At 33.9% G+C, this 21,738-nt stretch overlaps 2 protein-coding genes across 2 annotated transcripts in view; both read right to left on the bottom strand.

Moving 5' to 3' along the window:
* Positions 1–21,447, bottom strand: part of LOC126865039 (neuronal calcium sensor 2) — a 61,317-nt gene extending 39,870 nt beyond the window's left edge. Inside the window, exon 1 of the mRNA XM_050617095.1 lies at positions 20,887–21,447. The gene's annotated coding sequence lies outside the window, so the exon portion shown is untranslated. The remainder of the gene's footprint in view (positions 1–20,886) is intronic.
* LOC126865038 (neurocalcin homolog) overlaps positions 1–21,618 on the bottom strand; it is a 79,858-nt gene extending 58,240 nt beyond the window's left edge. Inside the window, exon 1 of the mRNA XM_050617090.1 lies at positions 21,454–21,618. The gene's annotated coding sequence lies outside the window, so the exon portion shown is untranslated. The remainder of the gene's footprint in view (positions 1–21,453) is intronic.
* Between the last annotated feature and the right edge of the window lie 120 nt (positions 21,619–21,738).

The raw sequence follows: 21,738 nt of genomic DNA, 5'->3' as shown, positions 1-21,738 counted from the left end.
TAATATTCTCGCAAATTATTTTTAAAACTGGTATAAGGGAAAGAATTTATATAAGAATCTATATCAGTGTCGACTTGTCCGGCCATTACGAAAAGAATTTCATCTATTTAATTCTTTAATTTACATTTATAAATTATAAATACTCCTTCGTTACTGGATAACCAAGAGAATACATAATATCTCAAATTCACTGTTTTAGGCCATATTCCTCTTCCCCATTTTCCCCAATTCCCTATTTCCAGGCTTATCATTTATTTGTACCTTTATTATGAAAGGATGAATGTCGGATGTTGTGAATCTTGCTTACAGTATTAAAGGTATATTTCTGATTACACTGTTTCAATAGCACTATTCATAAATCAAAGTATATAGTCGAAATGACTCGTTGCTTCAAATTGCCATTTGTTATCTTTATTCGAAATAAAATTTACTCAAGCTTAGCTGGGATAAATTAAAATTCTTTTAGTTTTCATTTTTACGGAAAGGAGTACGAAAACTGTTTGCTCGGATATTTTTACAGGCCAACGTATATTAATTACGAACACGTGTATATGTAATCCTATATGTACGCTAAAGCCATTTCGTATTTGTATGGCTTAATTAGTTTTCTCGTAAATTTTAAATTCCACAACGTAAAAGCTATCGGGAGAGAAGAAAGAGTCGGATAGAATTATTTTTATACGTATATGATGAGGAGAGGCGTGTACCGAATGCACGTGACTACGCTGGGAAATATTTAAAAGAGAAAAAGTCACTGGTTCTGTAATCGAGTGAAGCATCAAGCGAAGGGCTCTAATTTTGTGGCTGTGACCGTGACGGCACATGGTTGGACGAACACACGGGATAAAGTAAATTGCCATGAAATAAATCGTCGTCGGCGGAAATGCCTGTGTGGTTTGAGATTTATTGTGCCCGACAGAGCAGCCTCTTATTCGATTTTTCCTTTGAGAATCAAAAGTAAATGAACGAAACCTTAGACGGTCTGCATTTTTATTTTTAACCAAACCAAATCATTTCGCACGAAATTTTTGTCGTCTCTTTCGATCGTAACTCTAATTGTTTCAAACGCGTACATTCTTATACTCAAACTCTTTTCGTATATGTGTATCAGGATCTTTTCTGTAACACGTAACTTGTGACTCGTAAAATTTCACCGATGTTATTAATTGAATCGCGTCTGGCTTTTTCAGGCGTGGAGTATGACTATAGCACGAAGCAAAGGAGGAAACGATGACAGTAACTCATCCACTCATTTATTCCCTATGCGCTCGAGGATGCACTGTAGCACCATTACGATCACTTACGCTTGGACTACAAAGTGTTTAACCAGCGTTGTGTTCACCTGGTAGAGTTTCGTTAATAAAATATTATATCGATCTGAAAAGTGATGATGCTAGTTTATGGTACCTCAAAGGAGCGTTCGAATTAAGGCTGGTTTATAGCGCCATTCTGTGGGTTTCTAACGCTATCGTGACAATTTCGTTCGAACAAAGTTATCGTACGATCGCGCTCGATACCCCGCTATAACGCAAAGGATTTCTAGATGTTCTATATAATGTTATATCATATAAATAGGATTTGTCATCCTTAAGGGAACAATTAAGTATCTCTCCTTATTTTTAATGATACTGGGAAACGTTTAACGCCTAAATGGAAGAACGCCTAAGGAAGAATTTTACGAAGAAAATTGTCCTTCCAAGGTCTTCTTTCATTTGTTTTAAGATCGTCTTTGCTTCTGTGACAAAGGAGAATGTGCAGCTACAAGTGTAGCAGCGGCGAATGTGTTAAAAGAAATTATTTTTCCACAACATCTCTCCTTTGACACCGCTCAGACTGTTTTAAAACTGTTTCTCAGTATCGATTGAAGTAATTTAAAAATATTCCAGAGAGACGTTCAGTTATTCGATTGAGGGTAAAACACCCTGTATTATAGAACGCAAGGCGTCGTATTTCCCTCGCCATTGATTGTCTCTTTTGGTTCGTTCACGCAGCTGACTGCTAAAGCTAACTTGGTCAAACTGTTTGTGTTTTGACAGCTTCAGATACGTACCGTGTCAGTCAAACAAAGCATTCTTAATGAAAATGACCGATAAGCTATAACGCATGCATGGTCATTGTAATGTCTGCATGTAGCGGTGTTTGTCTGAACAGAATTACAATGATGTCCCGTTAATATCGGCTTCGTCATCGTCTCCAATTCTTGGAAATAATCTAAGCGAGGGACACGGAGAATGAGACTGAACGTGAAAAGAAAAATCACAATTTAATGGAAATGAAGAAAACCTGCAGTCTTCTTTTTACAATTAATGTTGGTTTTTATTATTTATTATATGTCTGACGTTAAATAGAGATTCTCAGACTAATGATCAGTTTCTCATAGATATAATTATGAACGCTTTTAGATTAGTCGAATTTTAGAACAAACTATTTTAGCTCGTTAAAAATGGTTGTCGTACCTCAAAGAGTCTTTTAAATTGGCCTTACTTAGCAAATTTTCCGTTCAACCGCCTATCGAAGAATCTCCAGTTTTCGACCATGAAGTAAGACGGAAGTAAACACTTAAAAAGCCTAGTTAATTATAGTCGATTTTTATTCAAACATTAACGAACGACATATAGATATAAAGAGAGATATATTGCAAAATAACGTTCTATTATTTTCACGGAAATCTGGACATTCGATAAATGAAATTTAATGCAAGTTCTTTGAAATTTCAGTTCGAGGAGTAATTTATCAACTGTTTCATTAACGACGCCTAATACAAACCAAAGCGATGAAAGTAAGTACTTACAACCCACGCCCAAATAGGACGTAAAAACGCGGCAATGTGGTATAATTGAAGTTTAATTACACTGAGTAACGTTAACTATAGTTTCGCGTAGTAAACTTTTCGTCGAGTATAAAACGAAATTAACGTTTAGCCTGTTTTAGCTTCGGTGAGAAAGATGGAAGATATAACGTATGCAAAATTAATCTTCCTTGTGAGATCATTTACGTCGTCAAACCTACAATTACGGTAAGAATATTATATTCTTATATTTCTTCGGATTTCCGAAATTTCTTAAGGAGTTGTATATCAAATTAATCGCGACGAAAATTAATAATTTCAATTTTTCATTCGAACGATAAGTAAAAAGTAAACTTTTCGTAAGACTGACATAGGTATCGATAAGTTTACTATATATAGGTAAAACAAATTGAATAAAATTCAATAGCTATATAAAATTTTGTATAATTCTATTTTGCTGATCACCTGACAAATAGATGAGACGTAACAGTAATAATATTTCCGTGGATACTGGACGGTATGAATAAACAGTATTCGTACGAGCGGTAAAGAAATGGATCGGTGGCTGAAATATTTGAAATACTCGATATTGCCAAATATGAAAGCATCTGCAAGGATGAAACGCTTAACGAGCATCTTGGCTGCGTAGAGGACGCAATGGAAGGGGCGTTGTCGACGAAAAGGATGAAAGGAGGGGATGAAGAGAAGGCCGAATCGGCAGCAGAAAAGCAAAGGGTGCAAGGCGCCGGCGTGAGGGCAATCCGACGCAATGCGGGCAGCGCGACGAGAACCAGCAATCAAGGATCAAGCCTTCGATGCACGATTCCTTCATCGATGTATTAATTTCTAATCGACAATCTGATATGTCGAAGGTGCCACGCTTCTGCCAACTTTGCCTTATAACTTCTTTACAGTATACTCGTCAAAGCGTAACTAAAATATCAGAGGTTCTACGACACAACGATATAACAATTTTCTTCTTATATTTGGATTATTTGGTTTTTAGAAATGTTTAAGGTTGACTGTTTCTGTGGTAGACAATTTTGTTCTGTTCAATTTTCAATTTCTTCAAAATTTTCAATTTTGCCAAACTGCTGCCATTTATAAAGAATTGAGATTCTTCATAAAAATCCGACATAAAAATTTTTTATTTTAAACTGTTCAGTTCCTATCGGAACTGGTGTCTATCTATCGATGTTCTAAAAGAAAAGGTTTCTTACACAGCGAATAAATTCTCCATTGTATGGAACTTTTTCTTTGAAGAGGTTAGCAGGTAAAGATACAAGCTGTTAATATCATCTGGAGAAGTCTGTACTTTTTATAATTACTCGTGGAAGAAATCACTTTATCTATCTTTGGATGGTCCAAGGTTAGCCCTTTAACGCGAAGTCTAATCTATTGCGAAAAGACATCGATGTGTCAGATAGCGCAGCAGCTGGCTGTGTACCAATCGACTCATTCCTCTTAGGCAGCATCCAGCGCGTTAGCTTTGTTTGCGGGTAGATTAAACGGCGAAGATGAGTTAAGTCGCAATGTAAATTGATTGTAACGTGTATAATGATCGCTTATAGTAAAATTAGTGACGAGTAAAACCGTTATTTTTTAATAAACTCGGAATACGTTCGAGTAACAAATGTAGTAGTTCTCGGACACATAATCAGATTTTTCCGCAGTTAAGGTTCTGTGGAGTCAGCCCTATACTTTGTTTTGATGAATCAGCACGAACATCAGGGAGTGATGTTGAAGCCTGGCGTAATCCGTCGATGACAAATTAAAGGGGTAATCTCGCGTGCTCGATTAAACATTTATCATTAAAAATCTCAATTCTGATATTCGCGATTAGGTGTTTGTAGAGATGCCACGATTCGATCGCTAATATTTTTTCTATAACTATAACTTGAAGAGTCAGCTTTAATCGCCAATGTTATTGAAACAATAATTGAAAAATACAGTATTTGCATATAAATAAACAATAAGAACAGTTTAAACGAAGTTGCGTTTGGGAAATTCATTTTATTGAGAGAATCTTAGAAATTCGTTGATAATACCTTCTAAAAAAGAAAGATAAAAATTTTAATTTCCATTAGCGAATAATTTAATCACTACTAGAAACTGTCCTTGTGATTCGTTGCCGATGGATTCGAAAGTCTCGAATGTCGTTCGTTTGTCTTTTATATCTCATTCGTTTTTGGTGCGGGTCATCGAAAAAAGTTTGATTAAATCTCCGATTCCCACAGGTAGATACCTCTGCTACCTTTTATTTATTCTATGACATAAGCAAACTGATATTATATAGATTTTTATGCATTCCAGTAATTAATTTAATAACCACTTCAATATTTTAATTCGTAATACCATCGACAGAGAATTTGGTTTCGTTCGTTTTATAAAATTTTAATGTCGAATAAAAATGGAGAAGAAAGAAATATTAATCGAGGATGAAATACAATCAAAGAGTGAAAAGCATTCTGTTTAAAGAATTTCACACAGTTTATATCAGAGCCATGATACAATTTACGATTTACTAAGAAATCCAGAAGCTATACATGTAAATGAAAAAGTACGGACCGACTTGAAGCTGTAACTTCTTACAGAATCTCTGCTATTTTAAGAGAAGTTTCGAATTCTTTCCCGATTGCATGTAAATAGTTAGATCATATTTATTAATCCTATCAAGTATAAAAAGACTTATTTACAGTTTCCATAAAATGTTCTTATCTTTATCCGAATTTTATTCAAAAATAATATTCTGCAAAATTGCGAAAAGTTATTTTTACGGATGAAGAGAGATTCAATCGTTAATCAAATTTATTTCGTATTATTTTCATAATTTGCGAAAGCAAGCGCAGATACTAAACTGATAAATGTACAGAGAAATCGTTATGATTCGGCCTGGGATTGGATGATGGAAGAGGTGCAATGAAATTTGTAAAAACATGATTTCCAACTGGAAAAAAGCCGAAATATAGAATTTTCAAACGAAAAATTGCATAGTCAAAGTTAGATCAATTTAACAGGTGCAGGAATAAAAAAAAATCCACGCTATTCGCTTGTGAAAAATTCGTATTCCCACGAGATTACGCAACTGTCCAACAGAATGGAAAATGCATAAATATATTTAAACCATACCGATAATACTATAATATTAATTTAATTTAACATTACAATAATATAATATTAATCGAATGTTGTAACTATTACACGTTTTCACGTTAAATAATGGAGCGTTAGATCATGCTATTTTTCGATCGAAGGAATTCCAAAATAGTTACAATTAAAGAATCGGTAAGATTTTCTACGGATTATATCTGCAGAAGAAAACATCCTATCGAGTGTTCTAAAAATTGAGACTTTAGTATTTGTTTGCTTAGTAGACATTAAAAATACTTATACTTTAAAATGACTTCTGCTTGTTTTCAATTCCGCAGTTGCTTGGAACTTCTGTGGCTGTGGATTTTATCACGAACAGAGTGATTTATAGATTCTATTCGAAGCCAAGCAAATATCTCTTCAAATTCTTCGATCCTAGATGGAACTCGATAGTAATAGTTATGATACACGAATAACTACAGAATGTAAATAAACAATTACATCATCTACCTAGAGCAAGTATTAAATTGCACTTCAAATGCGAAGTAAAGAAACGATGAGATAAGAGTAAGCATTTTCGCGTTAAGAGATAAATTTTTAATTAAAACATAATACGCGTAATAACGTATTTCACGTTTTAATTATCGTCTCTAGACGTTATCCGAAAGAAAAAGATAAAAATGTATATTGATTACTTCGAATGTGTCTACGACGTGAATCAGAATTGAACAAAATTTGTCTTTGCTTAGTTTTATCTTTAAGAGGTTAATAGGAAACAAACATTCAGGTTTATTCGAAACACAAAAGTACGTTCTGTAGAATTCTGAAATGCAGTAAAATTTTGTTTCGCTGATTTGTTACTATAGAGATAAAAAAAAAAAATGGTATTTATATTTCTTGTTTCGTCCCTTTTCTCCGTCGTACAATAGCGATTTATGCTCGTGCAAGCGAAAATAAATCATAATAGAAAAAAAAAAAAAAATTGCAGACACAGAGTATAAAAACGTGTAGAGTTAACATCAATGTATATCCTTCAAGCATACATTAGAGCTTACACTGAAAGGCATAAAACTGTCTATACTTGTTAATATATGATAGACCTTAGCGATTTGGCCAGTAAAACATACTAGATATTTAAACCTCGTCTATCTTAAACGGTTCGAGACATTTATTTGTGTTATTTATTTCTTCGCTCCTGGACTTCGTTAAATATGTAATACATTCTTGTTAGTTATGTTAAATTCGCTGTATCGTCAATTACAAAAATGTTCCACGACCCGGCGAAATATCCCGTTCCGTGGGAAGCGACTGAAACTGTAAATTTGTTCAGGAACGCAACGATATAAATTAAATAGCGCAAGCGAAATATCACGTCTTGAAATACCACGCCTTATGCGTGGCCGGTTGTGTATTCTATTTGGAAGCTGCAAGTAATTATGTTTAATAACTTCCTTTAGACATTATCCCATCATACTAATCATATTTTCTATGTACTCTATGCCAATAACGGAGCGATGGCTCATTTGTATGGGAAACGCGCGTCTCTTGCGCTACGTGAATAATTATTTCGTTGGGGAAAAAATGTCACCTTTTAAGTAAGCAAAAGAAAATTCTGAAACTTTCATGCATGCTCTGAAAACATAAAATGATGGAAATCCTTTCGAGGAAGGAAGAGAGAGTAGAAATAAAATGAAATTTATCGCGTTGTGAAAACTGTCTGAAACGAAATTTCAACAAACGTTTCTTTTCGATTAAACCCTTCACATATCATAAACGACGAACGTAAAAAAATATCGTTAACTACGTTAACGGTAAAACTAGGTCAATTAAATGAAAAAAAAGTTCACTCTTAAATTTCTTTCCTGAATTTTTATCTGTATCGAAAAAAGTTTCGAACATTTTAAGTTAACGAACGCCTGTATAATGTAGTAGGAAGATAAATATTAAAATATTTCAGAACTTTCGTACATTTTTTGAAAGCCTATAAAAATAAAAAAGTCAGAGACGAGGTTAAGCGATCCAGTTTGCCTACAGAGTATAAAAAAATATGCCTGCCTGCGAAGGATTTAAAAACAAACGTAGCAAATATATAAACTTAAATGTAGGTATATGTGCGCGAGATAAAATGTTTTCAAAATGAATGAAATTATAAGCTTCCAGAGTTTCGCATGTTTCGGGTCACCTTTCTCTCGTTTTTATTTTTTGGGAACGGGACAGCTAATACTTCCAGAATCAATAACATTATATCTGCAACGTTCGTATTTGCCAACTTCCGTTTTCTTTTTCTACCTTTTCGTCGTTTTTACCAAGTCGTGCGCATGAATATATATACACACATATATATTAAACTGAAGCTTGCCTTAATATTTCGTTTCTTTGTTCTTCTACTGTAATCTTAACGACATTTTGTCCGTTTTTCTTTCTTTCTTCAAATATTACAAAATCGCCGCATAAAATACGAAAGCAATATTTAACATACATTGCATACTGTAGAAATTTAATGTTCATCGAGTTATGACAAGAACGAGATGTGTATTTTGAGGAAAAGAGAAATTAGTAATAAAGAAATACGTAGTGAGGTAACGAGACATTGAAATTTTACGAGGCAACCCTGAATCCTGAATTCAAATATGTGGCACCATCTAGAGACACAATCGAGACTAAGTACAATCGATAACGTAAGTTTGCGACAGTATTGCAGACATCTACGTTATCCACTACTCTATAGAATCTGAACCATGATGGCGTTGCGAGAAAATGGACCAAGTATCGATTAAGTACCTTGTTCTTTCGAAATAAGACCTTTTTAAGATTTCGCAGATGCGCCAAGAATGAAAATCGGTGGAATTACCTTCCACTCGATGTACATACGTTTGAACGGATATTCATCGAATACATTTACAAAGACAGGAGAAGTTAATAAAAAACAAATTCATTAAGTAATTAAAGTAAACGTATAAAAAAATGTAAACAAAGAAAATCACATACTTCTAACCGACACAGCTATAAATAAAATATAATCGGCACTAGAAAAAGATATTTCTTTCTGTACTGAAAAGAGATGCATCGTGAAAGTACAAATAGGAAGGTATAATTTGTTATTGGTTAAGGAAATTAGGAAGCAAAACAAAGAGAACTGGATCGAGCCATAGAACCGAGGGTAATCGTTACTTTATTTTCGTTGTGGTTCCTCTCATTCTGTTTGTACACGACAGATAAAAATGATAAATAATAGTATCTATAAATCAAATAATCCTTGCATTTGATAAATATAAAGAAACCATATGCAACTATAGATATTAAAAGAAAAGAAGTTTCATTGAATTAATATTTATTTCGTTTCATTTAAGTTCAAAGGGAATTTTTGCTAAAAGTACTGCTCGTAACAAAGTACTCGTTAGATCGGTCAAGTTACTCGAATCCAAGCTATAAAACTACTAAGAATAAGGATAACCTGAAAATGTACTTCAAGTTTAATAAATTAACAAGTTGATACTGACAAAGTGGTCTGGAGTTGTTCGAATTCAGGTAACTCGACTAATCCACATGAGGTTTAAGACAAAATAAAGTTAGGCATATCGAACATCCTACAGATACTAATTAATTTACTAAATATTGATAGACCGCGAATATTTATGCAAAAATAAATTGACATTAGGTGAACCTTCAGCGTTGCTCAGTTTATTGCGTTTAACGAGTTTATAGTCGAGATTGGGAGTCGAGGCAACAACGATGAGATAAGGATAAAAAGAAAAACGCACGAAAGAAAGAGTAATCTTCGCGCAGAAGCGACAGGCAATTCGACAAGCTTTTAAAAGATAGTTTTCGCAATTTGAACTAAACGCGTAATCGGATCGAAACTCGGAGTCCCGTTTGTTTGACGGACGTACAAAGCGCAATGAAAACGCTGTTTAAAATTACTTGTACGTCGTCTCAACAGGTAGGCCGGTGGCGTACACTCTCCAAACTCCAAATCAGTTTCTGTGCGTCATCGCGTATGCCGGAAATCATGAAGTAATCGTGCGACTGTGACCAAGCTAGCGCTAAATACATCAGCTCGTAAAAAGCTTCGCACCTTGCGCACGCTACATTAGCGAGGATTCGCTGTGTCTCGTAATTATAAAACCACCTAAAAATTTGTTATTCTTACATAAGCTTTGAAATTTTACACTAATGAAAAATTATGCTATGAAAGTTAAAAATTCCGTAAATTTTCCTGTAAAATACATATATAAAAATATAAAATATACATACGCAAATAAAGTAACCGTAATTTTCTCCTCGTGAATTCAGCTTTTAATTACCGAGTTAATGAAAAACAGGCAACAACGGTTGCCGAGGGCAAAGGACTCATGAAATTAGTATCAATATCGTACTAACGCGCTTCGTGTTGCTATCTTCCTTCAACACCATACTCTTTTTTTTTTAACAAGCGTTTACTATTATGCAGTTCAAGTCGTAAAAGCAATTTATGTTTAATCTTCGGCCGGATTTTGAAAAATTTGCTTCGAGATAGGTGAAATAAATAATAGTATTAATACAAACTTTCAATCGTCTATGGTTTTATCGTTTCTCTACATTTTACTTTTACATTCTATTGTTTGAATTAGAAAAATCGCTTTTACGGTTTCGTGCTGCTATTTTCGTAGTACTACTTTTCGTGTTCTTCCGAATCGAATCGACCTGTAAATTAATTACAGTGCAATATAACGAGGAAGAAGAACAGGGGTGTATCAGTTTGAAAATATTCCCTAAGCTGGTCGGAAATTCGCTGCAACTGGATATTTTTAAACTTTTGTCCTTTGGATGTTAAACACTGGTTTGATTGTGGTTCAACTTTGTTTCCACAACGTTCGGAATTTTCACGTGGCACGCTTGTTCTAGCAAAATAAAAATTTCATCGATAAGTGTAAAAATAAGAAAAAAAATTCCTTGTTGTTTTAACATTATGACACTGAAAAATATTCAAACGGTCTTAACGATTATGCCTTGGGCTGAATTTAACAGGTACCTTCCATTTTAGGATATTCCATTTTATGTAAAGCGAGATAAACATTTTCCTGCTACCCCGTTATTGCTGCAAATTCTTCAATTAAAGAGACGAAACTTTATCAACTGATAAGCGTAACAATCATTCTCAATTTTCTCTACTGGGAACAACAGTTAAACGAATTTAATTTAGCATACGTAGTTCTCTACTTCCAACAAATTGTTCTTCAGAGTATCAAAACCGAAACGACTATCTACCCAGAGACGCGATACTTTCTTCTGACATTTTTTTTTACGGCTGTCAACATCGGCAAACATCAGCTCTCTATCGATACAACTTTTTCAGCGTTTCAATTTATAAAAGATGAAGCGATGTCTCGATCGTAAACGATATCGGTGGTCGCTGGCTTCGCAGATATTATCTGCGGTCGACAATGTTTCTCAGTTTCTTGCGGTACGATGTGACAGGAAAAGCCGAGAAAAGAAAATGTGCAAACACGATAAAAGGAAAAAAAGAGAGTAACTTTTGCTTGTTTTTACCTTCTTGTCGCGTGTAAAAGTTGGTTCCAGCATTGCACGTAGCTGTAATGGATCAATAGTGGCGAACACAGTGACCGGATGGGCTGAATATAGATACGCGGAAGAAGTACAAGGTGAAGCATAATCATTTGTCGTTTCTACATTTTCCACCTGCGACCAAGCAGTCCGATTTGCTGCTCTTTCGTAATTCGCGTCTAACCGATAGTTCTTAGTGACGTTTCAGCGATCCAACCAGGCAAAATTATACATTGCGCTAAGGAGATACGAACTTTTTATATTGGGTTGCCAACTAAGTGATTGCGGATTTTGTCATTGGGTGGTATTGACAAAATCCGCAATCACTTAGTTGGCAACCCAATAGTTTCATGGGTTTTCCAGTAACATACGGCACGATCTATATTCGACCAGACGTTGATACATATTTAATGTTTGTTAATAAAACGAAAAAAATATAGATATTGGAATAATGTCGCTGAAAGTAAAAGCAAGACATCTAGAACGCAGATTATATATTTATAATTATAGTGATTCATTTACAGAAAGTTATCAGGTTCAAATTGTATTTGCATAAAATTTTAAAAGGGAAGAGTCATCCGATTATGTCATTTCATTATGAATATGAATTTTGAAATGACCGCGTATCAGGGCAAAATCCCGACCTATGATCAATTAGCAAACTGCTTGGTAGATGGGAAATTTAAGGAATGCTGGGAGTAACGATGGTTATTCCCATGATTAACAAAAGAATGTAACTTGCATATTCTAATACGTTTTATATGACACGTAAAGATCGTGTGTGGTAAATGTTCAAAAATATTTTCACCAATCATTATTCGGTTCATTATCAAAATTGAATTTTTTCGTGCTATATTGCTGACATTTCGCACTGTGCAGTGTTGTTACTCTCGTTGTTCCCGACACGCTAGGTACGTATTTTCGAAATAAAATAAAAAAAGACAGAAAGATCGTGGTAGTGAAATATCGATTACGTTGTCATGCTTCATTTGGAGTGCTGAAGGGTATCACGTTAAATGATTGAAATAAATCTCTTGAAATATTTGCTGTTATATGACACAGATGAAGCTTGGAATTCATTCCATTTAATTATTCGCGTTCGGTACTGTGAAAATATATTTTATCGCGATGATAATAGAGACAAAAAAGCTGCCTTAAATATTTCCCCTTTATACTTCGAAATGTTATTTTATTACGAAAGCAGCAGTTAAAAATAAGAATGAATGGAAGTTAATATACAGAATTTAACTGTTCAATGTTTATAAGCCTTGTTTGTTACTATACTTTATTACTATATCGATTTACCTAAATGTTGATGCGGTCGTTTTAGCAGAGTTACATATTTGTTGCAGTATGTATCGAATTAATTGGATTTAAGAGAGTAAGTATAAGTCATAATTATTCTGTGCAATTAGATTGTGAAAAGATTAATTGATATACTGAAAGTTGTATACCTAACGAGAAATTATATCTACAGAGACCGACGTGTTTTAATCATACATTTTTGTAACTTAATCGCTGAATTTCTGAGAAACATACAAACTCATTTTTCTTGAAAGAGATAATTATTCTCTCGTGGATTCCTTATGAAAAGGCTTCGTGCACGAGTTTAGACACGCCCCGGAATATTTACACTGTCTATATTCATGTTTCTTTGCTATAGACACATTACTTTTACGTCATGCAATTAGAAACATAATATTTTCTCCTCGAGTACCGATAAAACCACGAATTATTTAAAAGGGAAGTTCGGCGATTCGAAAATTCAAACAAATTTGACGGTGCAGAAATTTAGTTCATGCGATGCTAATAAAGGAACAGTTTTCTTTTGCAGAAAAACGGGGTAAAACAAACGCCAAAGAAATCTCGTCTTTTCATATTATCCTGAATATTTGAGAAATTATATGTGTAAGATATAGGAAAAAAGTTACATTAAAAGTTGAAGTGTTCTTTATGATCTGTATTGCTGATGTGAACAATTTTCAAAAATGAATGTTTTTCTCAAAAACTACCCCCTGTTTTATTTCGCGTTGTCGCACGTATGGATACTGTTCGAGCAGCTCCTTACGAATAAATAAATGAATTGAAATAACGTACAACGCTGCTCGTGAGCTCTTGTGTAGCTATTGCAGCTCATGTAAATTACTTATATTGATTAAATTATATTAACTATATTAAATTATAGACGTAATTTGTTCTGTATTTCTTATCCTGAAATATGCCGGATATAAATAAATGTTACGGTTACGGTAGCATTTTCTCGCTAATATCCAACTAACAATAAGTAGAGAGAATGAGTCGTGTCTAAAAATAAGTGAGATATCACGTACATATCGTGGATTTATTGTATCGTGTAAATAAAAGGGGGGCGAAAAAAATACACCAAGAATTGAACCTTCGAAAGATCATAGGTGGAAGTGGATTATGGGGAAGAAATTTCTTTTGAAAATTTTTCACATCCACGATATAGGCTATAAGAAAGAATACAATTTTTTATTTAACTTTCTTCTGTATCTTATAAAGTTTCTTAGATATTCACGATAATATCAAAAATTAAGATTTCTTTATGGTACGGGGGCGGAGTTTTCACTCTTAAGATCGTTTTTGAGTAGGAAAAAAATTAGACCGTTATTAGCATCACATAAATTACATTTATGAAAGGTCGCAAAATTTGTTGAGTTTTCAAGTTGCCGAATTTCACCTGTCAGTCTTATTTATTTATTTATTATTTATTACATACAGAAAAACTGGCAATTTTCGAGAACCTGCCACAAATTAATAACAGAAATAACCAACCGTGAAAAGAAATACCTATTTGTTGTACGTTCCACGAAGACACATTTCTAATTCGACGTGTTATATTAATCGTTTAAAGTTTTTATGGAGCAGACGTGTTTGAAATTTTTACGATGATATACGCACGAGACCGCATATACATTGCATGTTTACCCAATAAACAACCTTGTAATGCAAGAGATAAAGCAGTCTTCCTCCACCATATCGCCTTCCCATTCAAGAAAAAGGTCAAGGTGGTAGATATAAATAATTATAAAAATAATTTATTGCAAGCTACCTGTTTTAACGGAACACGTGCAGCAAATGTTGGGTAAAGGACGACACAGCTCGCCGTAACCAACAGCAATCGAACATTTAATCACGTTATTGCGATAGCATCGTAACGATACTCTACGACCAAAAATCTTGATTCTGTTACGTTGATTCAAAATTCGCGTGGCGAATATTAGCGCACTAAGTAGAGCTACATAATGAGAACTACAAAACAGTTTTATCGCGGACTTCCTCAAATCCATCTTGGCAAATATCAACACCGCAAAGATTATTATTATTTACACAGCTTGTTTCCCTTGTTTCCTTCTTCTATGAAAGAAAAGTACTCCTCTTTGCTCTAAATTGTTGTATTTCGACCGATGGTAGATACACCATATGTATTTCAATTATAAAATTACAGATGAGAAACGAATTGCAATAGTTTTGCTTTCTATAAATTTAGCTAGAAATTTCCTGGTTCAGATATTCGAATATCTCTACGAGCCACTGCGTGTTATTTGCAAAGAAATTATACAAACGGTTAGAAGCCGAATGATTAATTGGAAACGCATTAGCAGTCTTCTGCAACATTTCCCAATTCTATCTTACATTCGGGATGAACTCGCGCGAAAAGATATGCATTGTACTAGGTCGGGTGCGTGGCATTTAGGTGCAACCACAGCACAATTTCTTTTGACACACGCGCGCACCCATGCACACACACACACACACTTACTTAAAATTATCCGTTCTTAATTAGAGAGTTAGTTATACCTATTCACTCAGCGATTCTTCAATTAATGAGAACGAATAGGTTCTCTTCTTTTCCAGTGTGGTCGAGGGTGTGGTCTGTGTTCTTTGTGCGCTTTATCTTTATCAGTCGAGATGCGGAGATTCATTCACTTCGTCGTCATCTTTAATATTGTCGTGAGATATCGTAACTACCTCATTTTTTTTCTTTTTTTTTGGTATCGTTACGGATAAAGAAGAAGAGCAGTGTAAACGATAAAAGTTTTGAAATCATCTAATACGTGTACAAACTTAATACAACTTAATTACAAACTTAAGTTTAAAGTGCAAATATATATATATATATATATATATATATATATATATATATATATATATATATATATATATATATATATATATATATATATATATATATATTTATATTTATATTTATATATGTAAATTCTATAGAATTCAAACTACCCGACAAGCGACATTTTTATTTTTGTCTTGTTCTACCGGCAGTCATTTGCTGGATAGAATAGATTACGAGAGAAGAACGATTCTCGATTTTCCAGGTAAAATTTGTATTATCCCAAAATTATTCCCAAAATAAAATTTTCCAGAATCGATCGTCTGATTTACCCCAAGGATTTACGTTATTACAATACATATACGTAATGCTGTTTCCTCATCTGCCATGTAAAACTGGAAAAATGAAAGTAGTTTATAAAAATAGAATATGAAATATTCTAATACGATTCGCAGAAGCATTCAAATACTTTTGCGAGCCACGTTATACGCATATAAAATACGTTCCAACTTTAATAATCGTGTTAAAATTACTTTCGCGAATCGCTGTGGACAATAGCCATAAAGAATATTACGTAAAAGATTAAAAAGTATAAACTTTCAATGGGAACCACAATGAAAATAAGGTCTAGGTAGGTAGGGCACCGTGCGAAATAGTGCCAAGACAGTTGATCTATAGATTTGGTGAAGAGGATTGTGTAACAGCAATCGCACAATATATCATCACTTGGCTCGTTACCATCTCTTCATTGCTTGCTCTTTTAAAATGCGCGAGATGCAAAGAAGCGATTCCTGAAAGTTTCTCGCGATAATTACAATCGTTTTGATGCGAGACTGCGCTTGTCGCAGATTCGTATTTTTAATCGTGCGTCGTTTTATAAATAGACTGCGGATGTTTACGCAAATTAGTATTTTTGTAAATGCTAAACTAGAGAAATGGAACCACAACGCGGAGATTTATTCCACGTGTTAAACATCATAACGAATAGATACTGCGCTTTTGATATTTTACGCAATACTTTGTATTTTATACAATTTTTGTCTATCACGTATATTTCATTTAAACGTTTCACAAACCCATAGACATCCGCAACCTATTCGCGAAAAGTAACAATTTAGTTGGTCTTCCCGCAAAAAAATACTTATCTTGGAATTTTTATAATCTCTATTAATGTTTGTCAAATAAAATAGATTATCGAGATATGTGTAATTTTATGTACTACGTTAGATTAGCCGCGTAGTAGTGACGCACATATATGAGTATGAGTGTGTGGAGTATGTGCGTGCACAGCGTCTCGAAAAACAGATGAATGCAACTGTTTCGTTAGTAGTGTGGTATAGAAGATGGTGAGACAAAGAAAGTGCTGAGACGCGTGCAAATGTATATCGGCGAATATCTTGTAAATCACATATTAAATAAATCTGAAACTATTTTGATATCAATTCTAAGCGTAATCCAAGTGTTCCTATACATTTATTTCGGTAATTAAGATCCACGATTCTTAACATAGATATATGGCGAAATTTTTGACACGAAAAGATATTTAACCGGCGAAAATATCTTTCTTCGTTGGAAGAAACTTTTCATCAAAAATATCAAGATAAAAACAACATGCAAGGTACATAAATTCTCGTTAACCAGTGTGGGAACTTTTAATTTCATTAATCTCTGTAATAACTTGTTCCAACTTTTTAATTTGTAACTATTTGAAATATATTTAAGTCAAATAATTAAGAAAGAGAAAGCAGTTAAAGCAATAAAATGTTCAAACTCTGATATGTTTCACGTCAGTTGCAGGAGTAAATGCATCTATACCGATTCGCAAAATTAGCACACAATGAGGTCCAAATTTATTAAGTATTCTCCCTTCTTAGAACACCGTACAGTACGTAGTTCCTCTTTTAGATACGGGCCTAGACATTCTAAAGACAGTGCAATCGCAATAAATTGTTATTTATAGAGCAAAGAAATTCTCCGTTTCCGTAACTATTCTAATGCATCTTTTGACGCAATTTTAACGTCCAATAAAAACGCGATAACAAAATAATATCAAGCAAGTCCTTGAAACTTCCTGTCATAACCGTAATGTTAGAAAATAGAATCCAACGATCCTGTAAATTAAACAAGAAAAAGATTGTAAATGAAATGTTGCGTTAACGGAACCGTAGCTGTCGTTGGATTAATAAATATACTTAATAAAGATGTCTATTTCAAGCTCTGTTCGTTTCTCAATTGATGATATCTATGATGATCTCACACGTGGGTAAATTTGGATACAAATGAAAAAAAATATGCAATGATACGCCTACACGTCAATATTCCATCTCGAGTGTTCTGTGTGAGTCATGTGCAAGTTTTTATTGTTTAATGCGTTCAGTTTCTGAAATTAGTTCTGCTACTAATTCATCAGCAAATCTCTACGTTTGCATAATAAACAGACTGCGGAAAAACTATGCGCAAGAAGCAATGAATAACGTTGTTAAAAGACACACAATCCATCTTGCTTTATCAACTTTGATAATTACGATAAGTTTTTTATATAAAAGAAAGAACGCATGAAAGACAGTGGCTTGATATTTTCTAAACGTAATGGCCCATAAACCTATTATTATTAATACATATTTTTATAATAACTCGCTTAAAAGCTTTACAGGAATACACTGAAGAGATTACGCTTAGGAATACGTGTAGGCTCTTGAATTAAGGATATTCAAGAAGCAATTCATTTTCAGAGTGAGCAACGATCTGAAGATAATTTTCCCAAATACTTTGCATTTCATGTATGCAATACTAATTAGATACTATACTCGACATGTGTCGAAGCATATCAATTTTTTTCGCTATATCCATCTGAATTATCGTTACAAATATTAATGCACGTTTCATATTTTTTCAAAGCTACTTTATTACTGCGCCATCGGCGCTGTTTGACGATTTCAGTAATCCCGTCTAAACGCAAACAGAAGTTAAGAAATGTTCTCTGAAGCGCATTCAGCAAGGCTCGAGTTCAATTCTACGAACTGATATCAACAATCCGCTAATCTAAGCATCCGAAAACATAATAGAGATACGCTGTATCGCTTTTTGACAATTATAACGATAACAAACGGTGCAATTTGAAAAGTGTTCTCACGAATGATTAACTAATTCTTCCATAGCGTTTTATACAGTACGATCGGTTTAACTCTATCGCGATGCCCTAATTTTTACATTAATCGTGATCTCATTTTAGCAGACAAATTCTTAGGCATCGAGAATGACCAAAACGACACAGCAGGATTAGACTGCGGTTATTGAAAGTACAAAAAATGTTATGTTCTTAGTATCAGATATGAAAGGTGATATGTGTGTTTGAGATGGGAGTGTGGGTTTTTGGATATGGCGAGTACCGTGGCGGTTGTATGGAAATGAGTGCGAGTTGGAAATGTGTAAACCAAGTCCTTGTCTCCGGGCTGCGAAGCCAGAAAGTAAATAAACATATACACATATACAAAAAAAAAGGTTATGCACCGAAGTTGCCTTATTTTATACGAGAAACTTACTAAAACGTTTAAATTGTTTTTTATCGATATTTCCAGAGATTCCAATATTAACGTAATCTTTTGAATTGCGCAGTAGATACTTAAACCGGATATACTCTAGACAAATCGGATAATTTGATATTTGCGGATTCGATTGGCCAACCGAAACGAAAAGCCAGTAGCGAAGATTTAATGCGTAATATTTCTTACACTGTAATATTTCTCTAGCGTCTAGTAAATTCAGAAAGAGTATAAATGATCGGGCCAAAAACAGCCGACCACGACTGATACCAGTACGTATTCTCTAATTATTCGATGTAATCTACAGAATGCGTCAACCGAATATGTCAGGGCCGAAAAGCAGAAAATAGGTGCTTCAAAGGTATATATATAATCTAGACCGAATTCTAGCAACAAATATGTATAAAATCAACCATAATTATACTGATGCACTACAGAAAGTTAGACAAGAAAACAATAGCTGTCGGATTAAGAGAATTTACGCGTTTCCAATGATTGATAGTTGTTCAAATTTAGAATTTAAATAACCAGTAGAATCTGTTCTAATACTAATATTGTAACACCGTTTTGTCCTAATATTTAGACAGCGAATTTAAAAATAGATTTTTAGATTTAAAGATATAACCGTAAAAAAAAACAATGTTTGAATAATAGTTCATATCGCGAATTGAATTAAATATTAAATTATTAAAAAATGCATAAGCATCCGCAGTCTAACTATTGTATTGAATTAAGATTTATTTAATATAGTTACGGATTTAGTGCAAAAATGAATCCCCAAAAGATAATAAATATGCTCTTTCAATCGTGGGAAATAATCGAATTCAATAACACGTGTTAATGTAAACTTATAACACGCGTTATACGTTCAAGTAACTGTGTATGCTTGCATACTTTACATGCTGAAGCTGCGCTTTATTATCTACGTATATACATATATGTCTGCTTTTTTCAAATCAATATTCATCAATGTTCCTGAACGTGGTTGTCTAGTTAATTAAAACTAATTGTAAAATTACTGTATAAATGAGTATATTAAAATGAAGAACGTAAGTACTACAAACCTTTTTCAAACATTTTGTGCAAGAAAATTGTAATTTATTGCTTTATATATATATATATATACACACATATAGAATTCGTTCAGTAGATTTTATGCTAATAAGTAAGATGATGAAATCTATATCACAGCACAACGGATGTTACATTGTTTGATTTATGCATATGATATTACTTAAATGTAAAATAAATTAGGAACGGATTACGCAATAAGCAATAGATGTCCAATATCTATAAATATATATACACAGATTTTAGCTATGAATATGTCACAATTTAATAACATGCGATAAATAAAGTGGTCGATTTTGAATAAACTAATAACAATTTAATTTCTATTATTATCAATTATGTAAAATATCGTGTGTGTATAAAATTTAAAAATGTTGAACAAATAAAAATGGAATCGCATTTAGCAGGACGCAAACTTAGCAAAATTTAATGAATCATGTCCTTCCCACGATTAAATATTTCGAATATCAAGAAGAACCGGAAGCGATTATCTGAGTATGCCGAAATAAAAGTAGTATACTACGTATTTGCATTAACAAGCAATTCATAGAATTCCTTAATTTTCAACGTAAGTAATTAAGAATGACACTAGTTTCTAAATAAAATAATGAAGAAGTTTCATGGCGCTGATATTCAAAATACAGTGGGATGTTAAATGATATCGAAGAACGATACAATAGAAAGCACTTGTCATAAAAATTTCGATGACTGAACGATGATAGGGGAAAAATGACACAGAAGAAGTTATATTAACTTACCAAATGCCGTTCCCAAGTGAATTGTTCGGTACGTAGCGGGCCGCAACACCATGCTGTCCATTCAGCATGGCGAGATGTGTCAAAAACACACACGACGAGTCTTCTTTCTTGACGTTTAAACACGCGCGACACTCAACCAATGTCCCGTTCGAAAAGAAAAGATAAGCGACAATTCTAAACATTTCATGAATATACACGCATCGACAACAGCATCCACACACCTGGCACGTACACGCATACATGTAGCCTCGCTGAGAAAAACGTACACACATCAAGCATACAATCGCAAAACATACATGATGTTACATGCACATACATCGTCAGGTTAAACGAAACGAGCGTCGGATTCCCATTTAAGGTGATATGCGTTTGAATTTGATTCAAGGAATGAAAAAGCCGAGGTAACCTATGCCTGCATTGGAACGATACTGCGGCCAAACTATATACTTTAGCGGCCCAACTTTACGAGAAAAACGATTCTCACGAAAACCCGGTTTCCTGACACAAACTGATCTATTCGATGAAGAAAGCTGATACAAGAACAAAATGTCATTTCGTCCTACTAACCTATGCGTTGTACGTCAACCGGTTGTCGCGATTACTCAACGAGTTCAAAACATTTCCGCGATACTGACTCGTGCAGATATCACGACGGCTGCCATATTGAAATCTCATTCCATAAGCCATCGACAAAACGATAGTGAAAGAGAGACGATCGCGTGAAATTTACTAGATGCGCAAAATTCGATCGATACTCGCGACCTCTTAAGGCGTAGCGTGGTATTTTGTTACGCCGTCAATATTATCGCAAGATTACATTATATATCTTTCTTTCCTTCTACTATATGTATT

The sequence above is a fragment of the Bombus huntii genome, chromosome 4 (assembly GCF_024542735.1).
Source record: "Bombus huntii isolate Logan2020A chromosome 4, iyBomHunt1.1, whole genome shotgun sequence".
In the NCBI taxonomy this organism is placed as follows: Eukaryota; Metazoa; Arthropoda; class Insecta; order Hymenoptera; family Apidae; genus Bombus; species Bombus huntii.
This window is presented reverse-complemented; position numbering and strand designations above follow the sequence as displayed.